The following is a 23,191-nucleotide window of genomic DNA, read 5'->3' as shown; positions in this document are numbered from 1 at the left end:
AAAAATAGGGACCACCTTTGGTGGGAAGGTAACAGTGTTCTGTGCGCCTTTGGCATTTAGTCATGCTGGCCACATGACCACAAAGACATCTTCGGACAGCACTGGCTGTTCGGCTTTGAAACGGAAATGAGCACCACCCTCTAGAGTCGGGAATGACTAGCACATATGTGCGAGCTTTACTATATGCATGCTTAGTACTAGAAGATCCATAGTCAACCTTGGAGAGCTACACTTTGACACCATAGGAGAGGAGTGGACAGACATTTGGGGGTTGTCTTAATTTTGAAGGCTTGACACCAGCACTTTCATAAAATAGGTGGCCAGATATGTTTATGGCAATTCATGACTGACTGTTGGGGAAGAGTAGGGATGAAGAGTTAGATGAATGAAGTTTTGAACAAGAGCGTCCTATGAAACATTCCCTTGATATCCCCATTTTCTATTTCTATTTCCAAATATCTTGTATCTAAAAGTTTCAGTAGCTTGGAGGATTTGCTAACAGGCTGAGCCAGCTACTCAGAAAGGTTCTGTTTACATGACCTGATGTCTCTGTGCATGAGAAATGTATCTATAGATGGCAAGCTTGCTATAACTTGACAAAGAGCTAGGCTGCCTGTATTGTCATGGAAAGTGCAACTCATATATGCAAATCCTTTTCTCAGAGATGACTGAGAGTCTAGCAGGAGGTCAGAAACCTCTGTAAAAACTTAAGTTAGAACAAGTCTATGTAAGTATGTATGTTTGTACTGTCTGTTTACACATCTACCCATATACACGTATATATTTGTCTGCATAGTAGTAAACTTTTAATTTCATAAATAGTAGGTTTCAAAGAACCCACCAGCAACATGCAAAGCACACAGGTGTAAGGCATCTGCTGGCAATAAACATGGTTTAGACTCAATCCACGAGGCATCTTATGCTCCTTTTTGAAATTGTTGCTTGAACCTTTGTTCCTGTCTAGGGTATATCTAGAAGAATGTTTTTAACCCAGTTTAAGAAAGACATGCCAGGATTGAAATAGATTGGCAACACCTTTAAAAACTTGAGGTTGGAATGCAGGATATCATGGAAGCTGATTAAGCAACTACTTTGTTGCAATTCCTGCCTCTTAATCCAATCTTCTTGTCCCCCTCCATGAGCAGAAATGTGTACTTCTCTCTTATTTACAAATTTATTTTATTTAGACACCCATAATGGTACATTTAAATGGGCAACAGTCACTGTGGCTGCTGCTTCTCAATGCACTTCATGAAGTTCACCTCCATTACTCCTTCCTTCCTTCTTTCCTTCTTTCCTTCCTTCCTTCCTTCCTTCCTTCCTTCCTTCCTTTAACATATTAACTAGCATTGGTAAGAGTCCAGTCACCCTCATCTCTGCAATTCATTGTCGATTTCTATGCAATTGAAAACAAAGGAATCAATCTTCCATTTTTCCTCTTGGCCACTTGGGGCCCTCTCAATGACTATGGCAATCTCTATTTATCTTTGCTTTAGTACCTCCTATCATTCACTAGTGTGGAAAAATGATTTCTCAGACAGAAGTCCACTGCATTAAGATGAGAACCAGTGATGCCGAAGTCCAGGAAAGCTGGAATGGTGATGATTAGCATTCTTTTGCCCTTAATCTCACAGTAGTGTATAGAGGGAGCCTTCATGGCTTGTTATTTAGGGGAAAACAAATGGACAAATATAGCTTTTTTTCATGTCTCAAAGAGTATAATGATCAGCCGATGGTTGTCAATTACTACCATTGGCTTCCATTGATGTGGCTTGTTGCTGGTGGCCAAACTGGCTGGAGTTTCACTTTCTGGGAAGTACAACATTGTCATTTAAGGAGTATGTCTTACTGACTTGGTTTGTGGGTGAAAATGGACTCAATATTTCATTGTTCTGGTAATATTACGAAGGAGAGAGAGAGAGAGAGAATCCCAGTTATGCATGTTTCTTGACTTGGTCTACCTCAAAGACACCAACTTTGAAACTCTGTCCAAGTTTCTCTCTGTCCTATCTGATACTAACAAAATCAAGGTGGGGTTATTATGAGTTTCTTTCTCACACTTCCTGCTTTCTGGGGACTGGATAATCTTGTCTGCTCCCTTATTGGCTTGATCCTTCCTTCCCTTTTCCCCCATGTCAGCTCTACATTCCTTCAAAACAGCCTATCACCAATGATACATGTCGATAATGCTGCAGGAACATGCATCATGCAACCTACTGCTTCTGCACCATTTAAGAACACCAAGTCAAAACATTGCAGAGGAGGTAGCACTTGGGAACCACAGATATTACCCTGTTTTTTTTTCATATATTAGGTACACTATGTTGCCTTCACTTTGCACAATTATTAACAGCATTCCCCCTCTCAGAAAGATGGAGCAGATATTTCACTTCCTAGTGGTGTGTTTCTGGACAAAAATTAACTCACTGTGAAGGCTTTTTCTCAACTTAGATATTGTGATATAGTTTAAGAATTTCACTGGTCTGAAAATATAAAATTGTCTCCTCAGGAAAATATTCCTGAGTTCTTGTTGTCTGCCCACCTCCAGAATGCATTGTGTCAGAATTCTCTTGGTTTGTTTATAACCCAAGAGAATTCTCAAAGGTGCTTTTTCAAAAGGCAACTAGGCTTTCTTTGTTTTTCCTTGAAGACATTTTGCTTCTCACCCAAGAAGCTTCTTCAGTTCTGACTTTTTCAGTCAGAAATGAAGAAGCTTCTTGGATCAGAAGCTAAACGTCTTCAAGGAAAAAACGAAGAAAGTCCAGTTGCCTTTTGAAAAAGCACCTTTGGGACACCCATGACCCGGATGACTGAGAATCTCCAAGAGAAGGTAAGTCTCATGCAGAAAGCTATTTGAAAAAGCAGTACTATTTGTCTAGCAGATATCTAGCACTAAAATTGTCTGCTGGGGAGAGAATAGCTTTAGCCAATACATGAAGAAGATTCATCAGATTTTATACTCAATTTTAATTGATCCCATCCTGCAGCGGGAGCAACATCAGAGTCAGAGTGGTACTTGTAGGTTATTTCTTAAGAATTTGGATTGGACAATTTCTCATTCTGAATCATTGACATAAGGGCCAAGCTTGTGCTCTATGCCAAAGCTGGATACATGCTTTGGCTATAAATAGCTTTAGGGCATCTGCAATAAATAAGGCACTGCTTGTCCTGTAAAAATTTTGTCTGTGTACTAACTTTCTTGTGGGGGAAAAAAATCAGAAGTGCACTGGTAGACCAACAGGGAATTTATTTATATAAAGATTGAACAATGACAGGTCCAGAATGCAGTCCTCTCTGACTCCTCTCTCTAAGGGGATTGATTTTGTGAGATGGCCTTGTAAAGTAAATCAAATTTTTACAGATGAGTTTTCATGCAACTTATCTATCAGTACTGTAATAATAATGGTCTACCTATGTGGATGTACTGTGTTTGTACCACAGTTTAATTCTAAATATTGACTCAAATGCAGATTTAAAGTTGATACAAGCTGCATACAGCATTGAGCTGGATTTACCTGTACCTTGTAAGTAGTTGTAATACATATTTGTAATGATTAGCTCTAAAACTGGCTTGCTCCTCTGCCAATAATCATTCAGATTGCATCCAGATATAGTAATTTTGGGTTTAAACATTTAGGATAGAATTTGTTTATAATACTGCTGGGGCAATAATTAGTAGATATAATTGGTAGATTTCTTTTCCTCTTTGGTAAATGGGAACAATTATTGCTGTGCCCAAATCCCTTAGAATTATTGCAAAGACATCAGTGGCAGAGAAGAGACAAACTAAGACTGGAATCTACCCTTCTGCATTTTTGCAAATAATTTCAGCAGTTAAAAGATCATTCCTGGTGCTTTTCTTGGCTTGAGTTGGTTGATCAACAGTTTGATTTCTATGCATGTTACTGGGGGGCTAGAAAGTGTATCACTTTCCAATTCAAATTGGTTGGACCAAGGCATTATTTCTCCATATAAAGAATGAATGACTGCCTCCCAAATACTGGAGTTATAGATGATAAAATAACAAAGTGTTGTTCAAAGCCTGAACTAAAACTATTTCCAGAAGGTCCAGATTGCTTTCTTTATGTTGTTGAGTATTTGTTTACATTGTCTTTTCTGTCTGCAATAAGTCATTAATAGAATGCAGCCAAGGGACAGTGGGTAACCTTCACTTTTCATCCACAGCTCCTTCAACTATCCCGCCAACCATTGGAACCATCACAGACTGATCATGGATCAACAATCCTTCCTTCCTTCCTTCCTTCCTTCCTTCCTTCCTTCCTTCCTTCCTTCCTTCCTTCCTTCCTTCCTTCCTTCCTTTATATCTCGTAGTGAGTGTGACTCCCGATCACCATAGGTTTAGGGGGTGCTCGATCCACTGGTTGGAGTTGGGAACTCAATGTTGGCTTCAGCAAGCTACAGTGAAATACCGGGTGTACCTTCCCCAACAACCAGGGAAGTTGAAGTTGTACTGTGGCAGGGGTTGATCACTTTCACTATGGGGAATGGTCCTATATATTTGGGACCAAGCTTCTTCCTACTTTATACTCTTCGCAGACAGCTGGTCATTTGCATTCTTTTAGTGAGTTGTTAGGGACATCTGGAGGTTTATCTGTGTGGTCAGGGTCACCTGAGTATTGCAAATGGGTGTGGAGCCTTACTGGAACTGCTGAAAGGACTGTTATAGATTGGAGATAAATGATGTCATATCCCTCCCCTCGGGGGTGGGTTTCACTTACCTTTGCTACTGGTTTGCTCATGCACTTGTGCTCACTTCGCTCGATTGCGCGCCACATTTGCGCATACCCAGAATCTTCTGTGCATGCACAGACTGTATTTGATGACTTCTGGGTGAGTGGGCGGAGCCTCCCATCACCGCCGCTACTGCTTCACCCGAACCAGGGCAAACTGATAGCAACCCGCCACTGCCTCTCCCTCTGTTGAAAGAGGGCTGTTCAATTTTGACATAGATGGTCTCTTTGCCCCTCTTTGAAACCAGCAGTCCTCTCTAATGACCAGCTGTCTGCAAGGAGTATAAAACCTTCCATTCCCCACCATTCTGTTAGAGCTGAAGAAGCTTCTTGGATGAGAAGTGAAACATCTTCAAAGATAAACCAGAAAGTCCAGTTGCCTCTTGAAAAAGCACCTTTGGGACAACCATGACCTGGATGACTGAGAATCTCCATAGACATTTGTACTTGAGTAATTTACACTCTTAAATAGAGCAAGGTACATATTCCAGCCTGTACAGAGAAATAAACTGTAACTAATCTCACTGTTAACCATAGTACCAGTTGAAACCAGTTGAGTAGGGAGAGTATACAAGTAGCATGCTATAATAAGAAATGTCCAAGTTATCCTATATGTGCATGTCTTTAAATGTACACTTCTAAATCATATATATTACATTAGATTTTCACTAGCTAACAAATGTGCATATGGAAATCTTGTACAAATTTAGCTTACTTGAACTTGGCACTGTGTCTCTTTGGGAAATGCCCCAATAATAACTGAATATTTATATATAATTCTATCCTCTGTGGCTTTTTGTAATGAGAAGTACAGTATGTATATGCAAATAAACTTGCCAGATAAATACTGCTTTGGGTCTCAGACTTTACCAGCTGCACTAAATGAAAAACACTCTGAGAGAAATATTTAGCCTGCAGTCCTCTCAACATTTGTGACATATTTTCAACAGTCTTCTTACGGTTATCACCCAGGCACAGTTGCTGGAAAAATCAGCCAAATTTCTATTAGTGCAGATTAAGTGGGGTCATTTTTCACGTAAGATAATGCCTGCGCTACCAGCTAGTATCTTACTGTTTATAATCTGCTATTTTGACATATATGAGTTAAGGTGACGAGAATGCATTATATGCATTACTCCCACTGTAACATCTCAACAAATAGCTTCTATACACAGAACAAAAAGCTAAACCACGTAGCATTTTTTAATATATAAGGCATGGAGCCTTTTAAAAACACTTTCTATTTCTGCACAATTCCTCAGTCACACCTTTTGGGTTTCCAAGGCTTATGTGGCAGGATTTCCTCCCTTGATTATTGCTTTTCAACAGCTCAGTGCAGTTTTTAATGGCTGCACCCATTTTCCTTTTTCCTTGGTGTCAGAAATTGAGCTCTATTAATTTGGATTTTACTTAGCTTCTCATACATCAGGTTTTTGTCTGAGACTAACATCACCTCATCATATTTCTGCACCAGTTTTTGATTTTGATTTTTAAAAAAGTATGAATGACATCTTATAACTGTTGTGTAATGAGCAGCACTAATATATAAATTTTTGGGAGCAATTTTCTCTCAGTTAAGTTTTAAAAATAGTTTCTCTAATTCAGGTCTCCATCTGTTATTGTCATTCTTGTATATGCGGGGACCCTTTTTTTTCTTCTTCTTCTCCTGTTTTTCATTTTTAATTTCATAGCAAAATATTTTGCAAAATTGGAAATATTCAAATATTTTTAGAATTCTCACTACAGTCTTAGTCTCTCAAACATCCCAAACTAAATTCTCACATCATCTTTATTAGCAAAAAAAAAAAAAAAATGAAAAATGAAAAATGAGCAAACTCCTTTGCCCCTTCAATCCACATAGTCCGTTTACTGATGTGATTAAATCAGAATAAGTGGCCTAAATGCAGTTGAAAAATAATTTGCTCTTTTATATTCAAACTTTCGAATACAAAATCACAATCCTGCAATGTTCATAACTTTGGGAATAGATCGTAAGTCCCTTCATTCAATGCTGTTGTACTTTCAAACCATTACTGAACGAGTGATCATTAAGTGAGGACTACCCCCCTTTTTTTAAGAAAAAACTTTGCCATGGAGAATATAACATTTTTACAACTAGCAAAATAATGACATGAACATTTAAAAAAAAAAAAAAACATTTGTGAGAACAAGCCCTCTGAGCTTGTCAATATTCATGTTACAAAATGATTTTTTTAATATGACTTATTGACTTCCCAGGCAAGAAAATTCTCTCTGGGATTACAATAATCAGAAAGGGAACTGAGCTGGAAGATAACTTAATTTTTTTATAACGAAGACAATTGTAAGATAAACAAAATCTTAAGATTTTTATCAAGTAATATTCTAGAAAAGTAAAACAACATTTGCTATATTTCCCATGCTAGTCCAGTGAAATACTCTTTACTTACAGGTCACACTGGTTATTTACAGGAAAGCTGTTATGTGTTTTTGATGTTGTGTAAAAATACTTCCATTGTCATCACTGCTGGCTTAATGCTTTCATTAGTCTGTGTATGTGTGTGTATAAGTGTTAAGTGTTAAAGCATCCACGAAAGAAACCTAAAACAAGATGGATCGACCAGTGGTGGGAATCAAATTTTTTTACTACCGGTTCTGTGGGCATGGCTTAGTGGGTGTGGCTTGGTGGGTGTGGCAGGGGAAGGATACTGTAAAATCTCCATTCCCTCCCCACTCCAGGGGAAGGTTATTGCAAAATCCCCATTTCCTCCCGATCAGCTGGGACTCGGGAGGCAGAGAATAGATGGGGGTGGGGCCAGTCAGAGGTGGTATTTACCAGTTCTCTGAACTACTCAAAATTTCCGCTACCAGTTCTCCAGAACTGGTCAGAACCTGCTGAATATCACCTCTGGGATCGACAACATCAGCAAGTATTGTGGGCCAAATTGGCAAAAGAAAGCTCAAGACCGTATCGGTTAGAAACATGAGGAAGAGGCCTTCATCCTCCAGTGGATAGACAATGGCTAAAATGATGGTGAAGAAATTTTAAGTCATTAATCTTCATCAAACCATAGTTTAATGAAGATTCTATGGATCAAGCCACTACATGATAGCTTGTTTGGGGAAATCTTGAGGCAGTATAGATTTGTATCAAAACATATAACTATCAATATTTAATAACATGTAGACCCAGAATACTATCATTCATTCTTTTTCCTCTTTTTAAATATTATACAGGTAGTTCTTGACTTATGACCATTCATTTAATGACTCTTTGAAATTATACTGCTGCTGCAAAAGATGACTTATGACCAGTCCTCACACTTACAATTATTGCAGTATCCCCACAGTCACACGTTTGTGATTCAGGCATTTGGCAACTGGCATATATTTATAATGGTTGCAGGGTGCCTGGAACACGTGATCACCATTTGTGCCCTTCTCATGGGGTTTCCAACAAACGAAATCAAGGGGGTGGGGGAAGGGAGTCAGATTCACGTAACCATGTGATTTGGTTAAGCACAGTAGCAAAAAGCGTCATAAAATCAAGCATGTTTCGTTTAACAAGTACACTGTTTAACCACAGAATTTCTGGTCCTGATTGTGATCATAAGTTGAGGACTACTGGCACTGTGAGTGTGCTCAAACTTTATGTTATTGCTATAAATAGATGAATCCAGAAAGAATCTCTGTTTTTGACAGAGGGATTAGAAATCTAATAGACCTCCCAGGGACAGCCGTGGTGGATGCTAATCAATAAGCCAAGATTGGCAATTCTGACCGTGCGATTGAGCCCTATCTATTTATACGGATCATGACATATGTAAAAAGGGGTGGAGCTTTCATCAGACAGTTATGGCTACCATTTCTACTTTTTTAAAAAATTCCCCTCACAGATGTCCCAAGGAGATTTCCCATTAGAGAAAAAAAAAGATTATTTTTCACAGATTCATCTTTACTCCTGTTTTCCCCAATATACATTCACCTAATTCTAGACTAGAGGAATTCAAGGATCGGTATAAATACATTTTTTTAACTAACTCTGCTAGGCAGATTTCCCTGCTTACAGATTTATGCTCATTTTTTAAAAAATGAAATATTTGGATATAAATATTGGTCTGTATTCAAAGAGAGGATGTTTTGTTTTCTTTTCCAAAATGAGTTTGCCAGTTCTCTTATTTGTTTTTTAAAATTTCTTTTTATAACAAAATGGCCCTATACACGCCATTCAGGATGTACTACAACGAAAATCGAAGTCTGAGAAGAGCTCAATGCTACACAGAGCATCTAAGCTATTTTTTATTGGGCGATGAAAAAAGAAAACAACCCAGCATCATCTCATATCTCTGTATTCTCATTGTTTTTGTTTTCATTGTTTATTCTATTGTTCCATTATTTTACTACTGTTATGTTTATACTACTTTCCATTTCTCCATTTTTAATGATGTGAAGCACCTAGAGTAGCCCATGGTAAGAGAGGTGACAAATAAATTTAACAAATAAATATATGGATGAATTCCCCAGATTGTAAAACACCTCTGTGTAGGGGAATTTAATTCCATTCAGAGACAGAGATGAAATTTTTTTCATAAGTCATAAGTTTATTTGTCAAGCATATATAAGATAATAGGTAAAAGTATGAACATAATTTGAATACATGAAAGGAGTAATTAAAAAGGAATATTAGGACAGGGACAGTAGGCACGCTGGTGCACTTATGCACGCCCCTTACAGACCTCTTAGGAATGGGGTGAGGTCAACAGTAGACAGTTTAAGGTTAAAGTTTTGGGGGCTTGGGGAAGAAACTACAGAGTCAGGTAGTGCATTCCAGGCATTGACCACTCTGTTACTGAAGTCATATTTTCTGCAATCGAGTTTGGAACGGTTTACCTTGAGTTTGTATCTATTATTTGTTCATGTATTGTTGTGGTTGAAGCTGAAGTAGTCATTGACAGGAAGTACATTGTGGCAGATAATTTTATGTACTATGCTTAGGTCAGACTGAAGTCGGCGTAGTTCTAAATTGTCCAAAATTTGAAGTCTGGTGGCATAAGGTATTTTATTGCCATTAGAGGAATGGAGGACTCTTCTCTTAAATATTTCTGGAATCTCTCAATTGTATTTATATCTGATATGCAGTGCGGGTTCCATACAGATGAGCTGTATTCAAGAATTGGTCTAGCAAATGTTTTGTATGCTCTAGTTAGTAGTACAACATTACCAGAGAAAAAGCTAATTTGTCTAAAATTGATAGGCTGACAATCCCAAAGCCACTCTACTGGAAGGATTCAGTCAGAGTCAGTTCCTCCTCCAATCCCAGTTCCTCTAGGCAACATTTCCACCATGTACCTGTTGGTCTGGGAACAAGATGCATACCTGGGTATCATCAATATGTTGATTATACAGAATCTATTCATTCAGTTTAATGTTAAAAAAGAGTAGAGATAGAAGAAACTTTTGATGCATTCCACAGGGTACAAATCTCCAGATTTTTTTTAAACAAAATATGATTTTCCCCAGCCTGAAATATACTTTGATAACTTGGAAGTATATATATATATCTCAGGTTGACATCTCAGAACCTTCTGAGACATACTAACAGGATAGTAGAGGATTCACCCCTTCATCTTTTAATATTCTTGGATGTTTTATATTATTTTATGCAGTCCATAATTATATCTGCAGTCTATTATGTTATTGTGTTTCTTTCCTAATAAATGCAGTACAGCTGAAATGATGAATATTACTAAGGACGCAATGAATGTTTGAGAGTGCAAGTTATTAAGGTTGATGTGCAGTCAACAATGATAAATCTGAAATAGTAGGGGTCTTTTAAGATTTAATAATTCACATTACCTCTTGATCAAGTACAAATTCTTTATCAGCAATATATATATATATATATATATATATATATATATATATATATATATATATATATATATGTGTGTGTGTGTGTGTGTGTGTGTGTGTGTGTGTGTATGTATATGTATATGTATATGTATATGTATATGTATATGTATACACACACACACACACATACACACACACACATCAATGATGAAACTGTAGTTAGAGAAAATTAATTTCCCTAAACGCTACTTTATAAAGTCAAAGTACAGAAAAGAGAGTATTCATTGAAAAGTTTCCCCCCCAAAAAATGCCATGATAAAAATCTGCTTAAATTGATGTTTTAAGACAGAATATGAAAAGTTCTGGTTTGTTGGAATCTAAGGTGGGTGTATTATTATAGATTTATAGCTGTGCTGAAAATATAATTTAGAGTGGTGCTACATTAGCCTTAGTACTTTCTATAAGAATCAGATTGTTTAAGATTGTTCTTGTAAGGTTCTGCCTTGGGATCTAGAGTTAGTTAACTAGTTGATAGAAAAGAAGATGTGATCCAGACTGGTATTTTAGCTCACAGGAGGAAAGTGAAGGTATTTTAATTCCCTCATTTCTAATCATGTTCCAAACACTACCAATTTTCTTTTCTAGAAAGAAGGAGGCTTATTGAAATAAATTGAATTTCTACTTCTCCTATTCTTCCTTCTCCTCAAACCTTAAGTGAGGAATACTCTAAATAAATCTCAACAACTATTTCTCTTTTTTTAAAGAAGAAGAAGTCTATTAATTATTGTTGTTGGGAACTTCCAAAATTTGTTCCAGTAATATAATTTAAGAATGTTAGACTCGTCTAATCATTAGCTCAATGAGTGACTGCAGAAAATATTTTAATTGAATATATTGCCATTCACCAATCTTAGAACATTTAATATATTTTTTGTAAACAAAATTTCAACAAAACCCCATCCTGCTTGATTTTCACAATTTCAATCCTTGTAATCAATTCCTAGTCAATTTTACCATCCATGTGACAAAACGCCAACTCTTGCTTCATGCCATCATCCTTCCCGTAACTGTGTGATTACTCTTTCCCACCGCACATACACATATATGGTGGTCTAGACTAGAGAACCCAACCATGATTAAAACTATGGTGAAAAATGTTAGGTTAGTAAAATGTTGCCATAATATCCTTCCATCAACATAAGAAGCAAATACATTTTTTTTCAGAGAAACAGAAAGAATGGTGGTTTTGCATCCAGGTAGCTTCCCCTGTAAGAATTGTGCATGTATTACTTAGGAAGAGCCAGATAAAGGGATTATAAATGTACTGAAGTACTTGGAGGACACTTGCATTCTTTTTCTCTTCCGTAGAGAAGGGATGATTTATGATGTTCCAGACAGGACAATGATAATTCATAGAAATAGAACATAGAATAAGAGTTGGAAGGGACCTTGGAGGTCATCTAGTCCAACTCCTTCATTGAGCAGGAGAGTCTATACGAGCCTAGTCTTAAGCTATCCAGCCTAAGAGCCCGGATAGCTCTGCAGACAAGGCACTGTAATTTAACACCAGCTATCTGCAATTAAAGTAAGTTTGAATCTTGGCAGGCTCAAGGTTGACTCAGCCTTCCATCCTTTCTAAGGTAGGTAAATTGAGGACCCAGTTTGTGGGGGCAATAAGCTGACTTTGTATAAAATATACAAAAGTATGAAGGCTATTGCTTAACGCACTGTAAGCCGCCCTGAGTCTCCGGAGAAGGGCGGCATATAAATCAATATAAATCTATCTATCTATCTATCATCTATCTATCTATCTATCTATCTATCTATCTATCTATCTATTCTGAGGTTTTCACGGGTGTTTGTATGTAGCTCTTTGGTTATTCGGGTTTTCTCCCGCGTAAAATTGGAGGTTTCTTGGCAACGTTTCGACGAAGTCTCATTCATCATCTTCAGGCTGGTGTCTTTGGCTTTGTGCTTCAATGTGTGTGATCGCAGCTGTTTCTTCCTTTTAACTGCCAGTGGGGGTGTGAACTGATTGGGTGGGAGCTTGGCTGTGTTCTGATTGGGTGGAGGTGTGTTCTGATTGGTTGGGGGTTTGGCTGTGCTCTGATTGGATAGGGGTTTGGCTGTGCTCTGATTGGATGGGTGTGTGTTCTGTTTAGGTGGGGGCTTGGTTGTGCTCGGGTTAGTCTGAGTAGCAGGGGGATTTGAGCTGGTGAGCTGTGTTGCTGTTGTTTGGCTTCGTGTTTGTGGCCGTGCTACCTCTTCATGGTGGGTGTCAGTCTGCTTCATGTATGGATTGGAGGGGTTTAAAGGGGCTAATGATGCAGCTGTGGTCCGCGGACCAGAAACCAGACCACAGCTGCATCATTAGCCCCTTTAAACCCCTCTAATCCATACATGAAGCAGACTGACATATATATATATATATATATATATATATATATATATATATATATATATATATATATATATATATATACACCATTGTCTATACCATTTCAGGCAAATGGCTGTCCAGTCTCTTCTTGAAAGCCTCCAGTGATGGGACACCCACAACTTCTGGAGGCAAGACATTCTACTAATTGATTGTTCTCACCATTAGGAAATTTCTCCTTAGTTCTAGGTTGCTTCTCTCCTTGATTAGTTTCCATCTGCCGATGCTTGTCCAGACTTCTGTGCTATTTTCTTTTACTTTAATTTTAATTAATTAGATTGATTGATTTAATTTTAATTAATTAAAATTATTATTTTTTAATTTTACTTTAATTTTTAATTTTCTAATACTTTAATTCTTTTACTCCCTGTTGATGAGAATGAAAGTGTTCAGTGAGGTGCCCGTGCTGTCAAGGCAGACTCTTCACAGTGAATGAGGACCAGCTCAGACTAGGTGGCTCAGTGGCTAAGAGCTTGTTGATCAGAAAGATCGGCAGTTTGGTGGTTCGAATCCCTAGTACAGGTCTCCTGCGTGAGCAGGGGGTTAGACTAGATGACCTCCAAGCTCCCTTCCAACTCTGTTACTGTTACTGTTTACAGGTAACAACCCAAGAAGTCAAACTGTTTGAAAGATTTGCACAACTTAGGAACAATTATCTCTCCAAATTAAAAATGCTCCCCGCCACAGAAATCCATAATAAGAACTAAAAGTAGTGTTTCCTTTTTCCCTTTAAAACATTTTAATACATTGTAAGGGTCACGGTGTAAAATGATATCCGTTTGCTGGCATCTTGCACATCATTGTAAAATGATAGCCCTTTCCACACCGGAAAGCAGTTGTAATGGCTTTTTTAATGTACTGACTTGGGCTCTATATGTGAGTGCGTCACACTCATCTTTTGCAGACTGATCATTCCGATCCAGTTCTTCAATTAAGAGGGAAACTTGGAAGTGTAAATGTCAATGAGTTAGATGTAAAATGGCTTTAAAAGACCATCATTTATTTCAGTGCAATTTACAGAAATGGCATGAAATTACACATAAAATGCAGCAGAACATCAGTATTTTTCCAGTACTGAGTCAGAGATAACTCTTCAATGAATCTCAATTAACTAATGCCATCCAAGGCATATCAATGCCGGGCAAGATGAAAAAGGAAAGAAAAAAAAAAGAGCAAGGCTTTGTAAAATCAGGAGTCATTATCCCCAATTTCTGAATTTCTACCAGCTCCAAAAAAGTAACTGCAAAAGGAAAACTCATTTCTTAGAGCCAGTGCAAATGCTGACATGGTCTAATCATGGCTAGCGTGGTTCCTTCCTCCTTTCTACCTTCTCACAAAGAAATGCTTCACTCTTCACTTTGAAGTTCCCTGCGGTGCAAAATCACTTCTTGAACTAAATGACAAACTTTGTTAGTTTTACTTAATATTTGAAGCGAACCATCATTAACATTGAAATTGCTATAGACTAGTACAGATTGGAACGGTGTTCTTCAACCGCAATAATCACGTTCTTCCACTATTCGTACACCAGGTTAGTTATCCAACTTTGGTTACAACCCATTTTCACTACGGCAATCAACTTGATTGGGGCTGTCCTTGATTAAGTGTCCAGAAATTGCAATTGGTGCAAAATGGGGCACTCAGACTGATTGATGCAAGGTTCAGGAACCATGTGATGCTTGCACTAAAAATCTGCATTAACCAACCAATTGCCTACTAGGGACAATTTAGAACAATTGGTGTGCAATTTAAAAACCTTAAATGGCTCAGAGTCTAATTGTTTGCGTCTTCTATAAACCTCAGATCAGAGGTAGAGGCCGCTTTGAGAAGATGGCCCCATTATTGAATATAGGACAGAAGGCATTCACCTGTGTGAATCCTAGTTTCCCATTATTTAAGATGATGGTTAAAAAGCAGTCTCTGCAAGGTTTTTATTGTTAATTATTTTAATGATTGCTTTTTGTTTTGATTTTTAAAAATTGTGTTCATTATTTATATACTTACGTTGCAAATTATCTCAATGTGGGAATAAGCAAATATTAAAACTAAAGGATATTTTGAGGGATAAATGCATGATCCTGAAGCACCTCCCAGATTCTAACAATGATTATCACTTTGAGAATGATCACAAATAGCCATATTTGCCATTCATAAATGTTCCTTTGCTTGCCCCAAGGGAAAACTGCTGCTAAGGCAAACATATTTAACAGATGTTATTGTAAGTAATGAGCAAGACAGTATCGAATAACAAATGAAGATACACTAATATCAATAGACTGTAACATCCAATGGTGGCTTATAAGTGTGTGAATCTTTTTCTTTCTTTCTTTCTTTCTTTCTTTCTTTCTTTCTTTCTTTCTTTCTTTCTTTCTTTCTTTCTCTCTCTCTCTCTCTCTCTCTCTCTCTCTCTCTCTCTCTCTCTCTCTCTCTCTCTCTCTCTCTCTCTCTCTCTCTCTCTTTTTCTCTTTCTCTTTCTCTCTCTTTCCCCTGCCTCCCCTCCTCTCTCCTTTTTTCAGTGTGTGTGTGTGTGCACGCACGTACATAAAGTTCAAACTTAAAATTTTAGTTTATAATATGCTGACATATTCCTGTTCAACCCTGTCTGCATGGCTTGCTTTGAAATAGCTAAACACGGCATGATTTGTTTGGCCTGACATTTGGTCCTCTGGATTATTCCAGTTTAACAAGCAATGTTGGAAGTCATGGACAAATCATGGTTTTCAATTCTGAATAGTCAGGATCACAATGAAATTCAAACCAGCTATTATACACAGTAATCACTCAGAGAGATCAAGTGACTTAGGACCTTTCCCACTCTCTTGTCAAAGACCTGCCTTTGTGATGCCGTTTATTTTACTGTAAACTAAGCTGTTCTGCCTCTTGACTGATACTAGATACCATACCATGTAAGTAGGCAAACCCTTGCCTTATCATCCATTTTTATATAGCCAATGATTGTCATATACTGTCAGAGTTTGTTGCAGCACACATACACACAATAAGACAATTCAGCAGGATTCAAAACTTCTTTATATACATAATAACACATGTGGAGAAGAGAAATAGCAAGTACAAACACAGCACAAAATGGAAGCACAAAATGGAGAAGGCAAAATGGAGGAGGCAAGCAAATGGAAGCAGCAAAATGGAGAAGGGAGAAGCTAGTTCTCTCAAGCTTATATACAGAACAGTTAAGCCACGCCCAGGCTTCAAACTGTCTCTTATGGCCCCATACAGCAAATACTATATTTCAGATACCAAACAGTCCCCCATTAGCTGACCTGTTACTATGCCTATTCCAGTTCATGAATATATTTACATTGACATATGACAGGAAACTATAGACCTATCAGCCTGACCTCAATACCAGGGAAGATTCTGGAAAAGATAATCAAGCAACGAATCAGCGAACACCTAGAAGCAAAAAAGTAATAACCAAAAGCCAACATGGGTTTGTCAAAAACAGATCATGCCAGACTAATCTTATTGCATTCTTTGACAAAGTGACAAAATTAGTGGACCAGAGGAATGCTGTCGATATAATTTACTTGGACTTCAGTAAGGCATTTGATAAAGTAGACCATAACCTACTACTAGTTAAAATAGAAAAATGTGGGTTAGACAGCATCACCACCAGATGGATTTGTAACTGGCTGCACTCAATGTGTAGTCCTCAATGGAACTGCATCTACATGGAGGGAAGTTTGCAGTGGAGTTCCCCAGGGCTCTGTTTTAGGCCCAGTGCTCTTCAACATCTTCATCAATGACTTGGACGAGGGGATAGATGGGGAACTCATCAAATTTGAGGATGACACCAAACTGGCAGGAATAGCCAACACTCCAGAAGATAGGCTCAAGATACAGAAGGATCTTGACAGACTTGAACAGTGGGGCTATCTAACAAAATGAAATTCAATGGTGAAAAAAGTAAGGTTCTACATTTAGGCAAGAAAAACAAATGCACAAGTACAGTATATGTGGTACCTTGCTCAATAGTAGTAACTGTGAGAGGGATTTTGGAGTCTTAGTGGACAACCATTTAAATATGAGCCAGCAGTGTGCAGCAGTTGCCAAAAAAGCCAACACAGTTCTAGGCTGCATAAAGAGAGGGATAGAATCAAAATCATGTGAAGTGTTAATACCACTTTATAATGCCTTGGTAAGGCCACACTTGGAATACTGCATTCAGTTTTGGTCGCCATGATGTAAAAAAGATGTTGAGGCTCTAGGAAGAGTTCAGAGAAGAGCAACAAAGATGATTAGGGAACTGGAGGCTAAAACATACAAAGAACAGTTGCAGGAACTGGGTATGTCTACTTTAATGAAAAGGACTAGGGGAGACATGATAGCAATGTTCCAATATCTCAGGGTTTGCCACAAACCCCAGTCAATCTATTCTCTAAAGCACCTGAAGGTAGGACAAGAAGCAATGGGTGGAAACTAATCAAGGAGAGAAGCAACTTAGAACTAAGGAGAAATTTCCTGACAGAAAATTAATCAGTGGAACAACTTGCCTCCAGAAGTTGTGAATGCTCCAACACCGGAATTTTTTAAGAAGATGTTGGATAACAACTTCTCCTGAAGTGATGTAGGGTTTCCTGCCTAAGCAGGGGTTGGACTAGAAGATCTCGAAGGTCCCTTCCTATTCTATTCTATTCTATTCTATTCTATTCTATTCTATTCTATTCTATTCTACTCTACTCTACTCTACTCTACTCTACTCTACTCTACTCTACTCAACTCAACTCTATTCTATATACCTTATGTCACATAAAAGCCTTCCTGATGAAAGTAGGACAGGAAAGCAGAGGAGACCTCAATTATGGTTCCAAGAGCATCAATATATTTTGAGACATCTGAGTTTTCATCCCCTTGAAAATCTGCTAAGATTCAAAATAGGACATGTTCTGGTTGGAGTTGTAAGGAGGTTTCAGCATTTCTAGAGCCTCTACTAGAATGGAAGTGTAAGAGGCACAGTATCTGAAACTAATCCTAAAACTGAGTTATTTTAGTGGCAGCATGTCTATAGAGATTCTCAGTCATCCAGGTCATGGTTGTCCCAAAAGTGCTTTTTCAAGAGGAAACTGGATTTTCTTTGTTTTTCCTTGAAGACATTTTGTTTCTCATCCAGAACTGAAGAAGGTTCTTGGATGAGAAGTGAAACGTTTTCAAGGAAAAACAAAGAAAGTCTAACTGCCTCCTGTAATGGCAGCATGTTTGGGAAATGGAAATGATTTTCTATAACATATTTCAGGATGGAGAGCATCTGACCTTTGATCATAGTAAAAAGAAGATAAGATCCCACAGCACTTTCAATATTTTTGCATATTATGTCTGTAAATATATTGAATAGCAACAGTATCAACTGTCTCGTGCTTAAAATAAAGACATTAAAACTATTTTGCCAGTTAAATCAAGGGGAAAAAAATCTTTCCCTGATTGCAATTTTAAATAAGATGTCAATGCAGCAGAGCCATCTATCAGTTTAACACAACCCATTCTTAGCATTTAATTTTTCATGAATATGATTATATTGATAGATCTACCAGGTAGAAATATTGATGATATAGCTTTCATAAAACTGATTTCATTCCAAACTGGTGGGATTGACAAATAGGAAAGAAAAACGTTAGTTTTATGCTTCATTGCCTAAATCACCGTTTGCAAAGTTCCATAGAAAATGCTAATTGTCAACTAAATCAAAACTGATTAACTAACAGCATAGGGTTGATGAGCTATTCCTAGAACACGAAAATTTGCTAAATTAGCAAGTGACCATGTTTATATGATGGAGGTAAAGTTAAAAAAAAACATAGGAAAAAAAAAAAGGGAGGAGGAAATCAAGCTATCTCCGTGTGAACAAATTGGTTATTTTGTCTGAATCCATCTAATAAAGAGTATAAAACATTCATTCTTTTGCTTAATACATCTACAGCAGCGGTCCCCAACCCCCAGGCTGCAGCCCACCACTCGCCCATGAGCCAATGGTAGGTTTCAAATTTTTTTTTTACTACCGGTTCTGTAGGTGTGGCTTGTGGGTGTGGCATTGCTTGGTGGGCATGGCTTGGTGGGCATGGCAGGGGAAGGATACTGTAAAATCTCCATTCCCTCCCCACTCCAGGGGAAGGCTACTGCAAAATCCCCATTTCCTCCCGATCAGCTGGGACTTGGGAGGCAGAGAATAGATGGGGGCAGGGCCAGTCAGCATTTTTACTACTGGTTCTCCGAACTACTCAAAATTTTCACTACCGGTTCTCCAGAACTGGTCAGAACCTGCTGAAACCCACCTCTGCCATGAGCCATTCAGAACTGGCCACAGAAGCAGTGGGTGAATGTGTGTGTGTGTCTGTGTGTGAATCCCCACTTGCATGAGCAGCAGGCAAACGCATGCACACGCCCTCCATTTGCACGAACCGCAATATAAATGGAACTCTGCGCACACACATGTGTGCTAATGCTGTGAGAGATTTTTTAGCTAATGGTGCACAGGTGAACTTGGATTTTTTTAAAATTCTCACTTAGATAGTTAGCAACGAGGGGGTACCACTTTAAGCCATCAAAGGCAATCTGACGGATGGTCCAGAAGTAAAGCTGGCAGCTGCCACAGCACAATTGAAGCTCATCTCTTTTTAAACCTGTGATTTGCGTGAAGAAGATCTGGAAAAGCCTGCTAAGTAAGCAGTTCCCAGGAAAATGCTGGTGTTGGCCTCACCCCTGATGTAATCAACCAAGGTTTTGGTTGGCTGACACTTTAGGCATAGAGTGTTAAGAATATTATAGAATATTCAGACGCATGGCTCAGTGATTAGGAAAATGGGCCTAGGAAGGCCTTTGTATGTGTTCATGAACCATATGAGAGAGTTTCAATAAAACTGATAGCCATAATTACTATTTCAATATTTCTGTAAAAAAAGAAAAGAAAAGATCAAATATATTCAGGAGCACAGCAGCAAATGGGGATGGGAGGGAGGTTCTGAATCTTTTCCTTTATGATTAGAAGAATTACTAAACTACCCCCACCCTTATTCTGAATGTAAGGGTAGCCCATATGGGAAAGATTTTTCAGTTTCTCTCCTGCACCATAATTTTAAATGAATCTTTAGCCTTTCTTTCATTGCATGCTGTTTGGAAATCAGAAAATAATATAACAATGGAAGAGAACTATTATAGGTCTCTTACATCATATACTGTAATTATTTCCAAGATCTAACTTCTTCAGGTTTTAAGTCAGGAGTGACAAGATTTAACTTAAATATATTTTTTTTATTTACTAATCAAATTTATATAGTTGCCCATCTCAGCAAAGATGGGCAGCTATACAAATGCTATGCTGCAAATACAAATGTAAAAAAATAACAACAACCCTGTAGTAATAAAATATCATAAAAACCTGAATACAATCAAAGTGAAGGGAGAAAAAAATGGCCCTCTCATTCATGGAGCTATTTGACCAAGTCTCTGGTTCCATAGTAGGCCAAGGGCTGATCACATAACCAAGTACTGAGGGGCTTTCAGAATATCAAAAAGGATGAGACCAATCTAATTTCGGGAGTGGCGAAATATTCCATAAGGTAGGTGCCATAACAAAAAAGGCTATATAGATCCCTGGCTGATGGTACAAAAATATATGGTTTATTTGCTGAATAACTTAATGAATTATTCCTCTACCACTTAATGCATTGGAGCCATACACAAAGCAACAATAAAACAGCAATAGAACACATGCATCATAAAGAAAATGGTAATAAACCCTGGGAAAATGACCATCAATTTAAAATTGGAAATCAGCATTAAATACCACCATTAAAAGTTGTGTGGAATAGAACAGATTTTGCTGACAGATCAAGAATGAGATGTTTGAGAATTAACCAACCTGATCCCTATTTTCTTTCTCCCTTTGTGGAATAGAGCAGTAGCTACTCAATGGACTTTATGCTTATGCAGATAACAATAGATTTCCTGCTTAAAAACCAATGCATACAAAAATTTATCTGGAGAAGTGCATATGTTTAAACATGCAGGTGTTATTTAAAGGGGAAAAAAAAGTCCTGCAGATAAATGAGGAAAAATAGTGGAAAGATTACTGGATAGCAGTAAAAGTGAATTATAGCAGAATTCCCTAAACTTTCCAGCTTTGAGGCAGCTAGCAAGCATGTGTGTGTGCAGCTCCATATGTCCCTTGCATAAATGGAGCGTGTACGCACACGATCCCCCACTGCTCGCACAAGTGGGGATGCATGCACTTGTACTCACCTGCAGCCCAGTTTCGAACAGCTCATGATCCAATAGTGGGCCACGGATCGGCGGGGTTGGGAACCCCTCAATTAGATGACTACCAATGCTCTAATGGAGAAATAGGTAATCCATGCTCCACATACAGCAAGCAGCCAATGTATGGCCCTTCTCTAATTGTGTATGGTTGAATTTGGTAGCACAAATGGAAAATATATGGAAGAGTTACTCACTGTTTTGATGAAATCAAATCAATCATGCAATTTAACCAAAGTGATGTTGATAATTCACATCATCTACACAATGATAATGATAAGAGGCATGATGACTCAGCGGTTAAAGATGCTGAGCTTGTCAGTGGCAGAGTGACAGCCCAGTTTTGAGACCCAGTTCTGTGCAATGGGTAGAGCTCGCGACAGGGTGAGCTCCCATTTCTTGCCCCGGCTCCTGTCAACCTAGCAGTTCGAAAGATGCAAATACAAGTAGGTATCATTTTGGTGGGAAGGTGACAGCATTCTGGGCACCTTGGTGTATAATCATACTAGCCACATAACCACAGAAAATGTCTTTGGGCAACCCATCTTCCTCACTAAGAAACAGAATTGAGCACCACACCCTAAAATCGGACACAATTAGCCAGGGAAATCTTTACCTTTTTTTACACAATGACATCATGGTCCACAATCACACTTCTCCCCCCACCCCCACGAAGGACTTTAAATAAGGATTCTGAGACCGGCATCAGTGCATCTCCTTAAATAATTGTCTCTCAAATTACCAAAATACAACAGTATCTTCCATCCCTTTATAGAAGGTTAACAAATCTTTCCTAAAGTCGTAAAACTCCTTCATTAGCCAGACTATGCTTTTAATACCTCTATGCAAATGTATGTTGCTTGAAAAATGATAAACAAAGCTCATTTGTTTAATACCCTGGCACATGACATTTCATTTGGCGTTTCTTTAAATAGTATTAGAAAGGAATTCATTTTCCCCATGAGAGCTTTCAACTCCTCATTGCTCCATTTTAATTCTGGTTATTGCTCAAGACCACATAATTACTAGTAAACTATTTATATTGCATGTCCCATCCTTTGTGTTTCTAACTCATAAACACTCCACTGGAACACGGCTAACAAACGTAGCTGTATCCACTGATATTTATTAAATAGGGAATCAGTATTACAACTGCATTGTTTCACAGATACATATTGCGCGCAGTTCAAAGAATTCAGTTCAAATGAGTTTGTAATGAAAATAGCACTTTTGGAACCATTCTCCCTTAATGCAGCTGAATTCATAATGATGCCTGCTTTTTTTCCTGAGCTTTATTAATTTAGACATGGCACTGCAATCTGCTTGATAAATAATTTCCAAGGGGATATGAAAATAGTTTTACATAGGTGCCGGAACAAAGAAATATGTGTCTCAAAAAACTACTTTGAGTCAGAATAATAATAGAGAATAATATTACTTTGTCAAAGGCATGTATGTTTTGTATGAATTTCTGATCTCTCCATCACATTTCCTCAATTACCATCTGGAGTGTTGATATGGAAAGTATACAATTCCCTGCCAGGAGAGAATAATGAGATATTTTGTATTTGGCATCACTGGTCAGAAAAGAGCTTTGGAAAGACCTGATGGCCGGTGATGCTCTCCGAACAACCCAGCCAGCCAACAGCTTGCACAACTATAAAGAGAGACTTGCTGTACAAAATAAAAGAGACAACTACCGTGATGTGTTTTATATAAAGTTCCTGGCGGACCAGGAACTAATCTGAAGTGGTATCACAAATTGTTTGCAGTTCTCACACACAAAATAGGATCACAACTGGAATTATTCCTGGTCTGTGTGGACAAGCTAGCTGTTGGCTTCTCTAGGAGGAAAGCTTGGTGTGTGGAGGGGAGAGGAGGAGAGGAGAGGGGAGGGAAGGGG

Source organism: Pituophis catenifer, unplaced genomic scaffold (genome assembly GCF_029215685.1).
Source record: "Pituophis catenifer annectens isolate HBS135680 unplaced genomic scaffold, rPitCat1.0.hap2 SCAF_2, whole genome shotgun sequence".
NCBI classification, from domain to species: domain Eukaryota; kingdom Metazoa; phylum Chordata; class Lepidosauria; order Squamata; family Colubridae; genus Pituophis; species Pituophis catenifer.
This window is presented reverse-complemented; position numbering follows the sequence as displayed.